This window comes from Nicotiana attenuata, unplaced genomic scaffold (assembly GCF_001879085.1).
Source record: "Nicotiana attenuata strain UT unplaced genomic scaffold, NIATTr2, whole genome shotgun sequence".
NCBI lineage: Eukaryota > Viridiplantae > Streptophyta > Magnoliopsida > Solanales > Solanaceae > Nicotiana > Nicotiana attenuata.
Window position 1 is genome coordinate 531,511 of NW_017670464.1, and position 3,397 is coordinate 534,907.

Genomic DNA, 3,397 nt, shown 5'->3' on the forward strand with positions numbered 1-3,397 from the left:
AAAGATAACAAGCTTGTTGAACCTGAAGCAATTGAAAAACATGTATGTTTGGTAAATTGAATTTGTAAATTACTTGAAAGTATTATGGATTCTGATTTAAATGTATCTTTATATATTTTGTAGGCTCAAATCAAAGAATAATTCAATCAGATCCATCTCTACCTAGCATAAAGATTATAGAAAAATATTGTGGACCTCAAACTCGTAGCCATGTATTTGGCTTTGGGGGTGGAGTAAAGGCGAAAGACTTGAAAAGTGGAACTTCTTCAAATGCTGAATTACTGTCCGCGCTACGTTCAACTCGAGAAGAAAACAAATCTTTGAATGAGGAAAACAAATCCTTGCAGGAGCGCTTGTCTACCTTAGAAGATGACATGAAAGAAATGAAGAAAATGAAAGAGTTCTTCGCTGCTCAACAATCACATGTCCCGCTTACGACATCGCCCGTTTCAACTGAATGAACACTGTTTTGTCTGCTGACCAAGTTAGTAACAATATACCCAACTTTTTAATTTATATAGTTGATATTCGTATAGTCAATTTATATATTACACATTCTAGCAGTTTACTTTTTAAAAAACTTTTGCAATTCATCATTAGTACCTGAGAAGGGCAAGAAGAAATAGCCTACAGAATAGTGATTGAAGCTAGATATGGATTGAATGTACAATGGTGCAGTAAGTAATTTGACAATCTATAAGCTTATAAGCTGTAGTAAACCATTGCTAGAGACAAAGGATAAACAATAGCCAAAAGCAATATATGGAGAGTTATCCCTTGCTGTAAATTTAGACAATTTGGATGGAAAGGAACCATAAATATTTTGATAAGCCTCATCTATCTTCTGTAGTACTTAGATGCTCGCGGATCATTTTTTGTGGTGTAGTAGAAATGTTGTAAATAACTTTGGTAATATGGTGAAAGTTATTGGCCCCTTAGGCTTATCTTACCTTTTTCATTTAAAAAAAGTTATAGACCCCTTCCATATTTTGAACAACTAACTTAGCAAAACTCTGTGCATACTGTTTGCTTCTCCTCTTAGACACAATTACATCAATTAGTTGTTGCACTAACATCGGTGATACATGCTTAGATAATCAGTTTACCAAATATATACACCTACTCGACAATTCAACTGAAGGAATTTTTGACATAAAAGACATGAGTGAAGAATGATTTTTTTTTTCGTGAAACTTAACTGCAATTAGCAAGCTGGTCTGCTACAGTGAACGTTTTGTGAGACGGATTAAAGATATTGAATTTTGATAAAACTGACATCGTGGACTTTACTACTCATCTCTTTTCATGGGAACAGAACTTGCAAAATGTTTAGTCCACCTGTGTTCTTGTTAAGAGATATCTAGTATTTCTATCTGTAATTTTTTTGTGAAGTCATTACTAGAAACATTAATGTGCCAATAAGAAATAGGCCCTTGAAAAGAGTAAGTTATTGACTCAAAATCCAGGCAGATCAAAGGTCATTTAAAAGAAGAATTATAGGTTGATTCTGGACCATCTTACATTGAACGTTTAACAAACTGACCAGTACCTCAAGGGCCTGACATGATCATATATACAGAGACGGCAAACAGTGCTGTCCACGCACTTGTTTCCTGTCAGGTAAAGCAGTTGTTTAATACCTTACAAGTGATTTCTCCTCAATATCAAAATTTGTCACTTGTTTCTTTCTGCGGTTTATTTGACTTGAACGAGTCAGGAAGTGGTAGTATTCAAAACATGTGAGAATTCCAAGTTAAAGAGCTTAATCTGAATTCTACGAGAAACTTGCCTCATCTTATTTTGAATTATATTGGTAGAACATGATTTTGAATGTCCTGTTTATTTGTTGTATGTCATGTTTGTTCCATACGTAAGTGGTAATGACCGTGCTCACTAGAAGTAGATGATATGGTTCTCTTATGATTAAAGATACCAAGTTCGTGATGTTGTTGTCTGTTCATAATATTTGTTCTCTTAAATGGTAAATCTCGAATTGTTGTACCGGAATTTATCGAACCAAAGTTTGATTTACCAATCCCAAAGCTTTTCTAATTAATTTTCTTATATTCCTATAGCCTTGTTGATGTTGCTCTATAACACCTGGTGAATTTAGACTGCTTTTGGGGTAAGCAGTTAACTATTGCTAGTTTAAATTTACATATGTTATTTTACCAATAGTTATTTATCATCTTTTTAAATTTTTGTACTTACAGGTTTTAAAGATTGAAGCTACAAGTCAAGATGCAAGTTTAGAAGATGCACAAGCTCATTTATTATTTTGTTAGGGCTGTTATTCAAAACTTGATATCCTAATGTAGCTCAGGATGTTAGCTAAGCTTTTTTTGTTCAGGTGTTGAGCAAATATAGAAATTAACATCATCATGGGATGTGAACTTGATATATTATCTTTTTATATCTAGATTTTTCAATAACAATTTGATATTTATTGATAAAAATAACTCTTTGTGGCATTGAGCTTTGGGATTACTCACTCTTAATAAGAGACCAGGAATACGATTGCTAAATCACAATATAATCTAGGACCAATTAAAGGTTGGTCGCTAAAATGGTTTAACGATTGGAATATATATATTTTTCAACATCTATTAGGGTCGAGATATGTGGTTTAAAAGTATTTCACGACCAAATTTTCTGCCCATCTTTAAAAGATAATTTAGGACCAGTTAAAGACAGGAATATATGAATTTTTCATCATATATTAGGGACGAGGTATATAGTCTCTAAAACTATTTTACGACCAGAATTATTGCCCGTCCCTAAATGCTTTTAACGACCAGTTTTTTTGACCCGTCGCTATTGACTTTTAGCGGCGGAGGCTATTACGACGGGTTGCGACTAGCTTTATCCCGTCGTAATTTCTCCTTTGGGGACCAGATTTGGCCTTTTAGGGACCAGATTTCCCTTCTCTAAAGGCCGTTTTTCTTGTAGTGAAAATCAAAGAAAAGGAAAGATTAAAGACAGGGAGAAGAGGGTAAAAACATCCACCCCAGATGTTTACATTTGATGTGGATAAGTTTTTACCGGAGGAGGTATAAGGGAGAAGGATGAAGATAAGAATATAATGTGGTATACTTGGCTCCTCGCACGCCACTCACTGATCGGCCAATCAAAGAACTCGCGGATTGGTGAAAGTGTGTGGCATACAGGGAGCCAGGCACATCCAAGTTTTGCACTTCTTCATTCATTCGTCCGCCATATCTTTGTCACAGTATTCTAGCTATCCTTCATCAATACTTTTTCTACAGTTCTGGCTAAATAACCAAGATTTCTTCTTCTTCTGATGACCAAAGAAAAACCAAGATGTCTTCTTTTCTCCTCGTTACTCTTTGGAGAATTATAGCTAGGGAGAGGGAATGGGGAGAGGAAATACTTAGAT

General features: G+C 34.7%; 1 long non-coding RNA gene across 1 annotated transcript; it reads left to right on the forward strand.

Annotated features, from left to right (window-relative positions):
* LOC109239825 lies at nt 1-2,471 on the forward strand. Its single transcript, XR_002069969.1, has 4 exons — nt 1-42; nt 124-484; nt 2,076-2,125; nt 2,214-2,471. It is a non-coding gene; the product is annotated as an uncharacterized LOC109239825 (long non-coding RNA).
* Nucleotides 2,472-3,397: the final 926 nt, after the last annotated feature.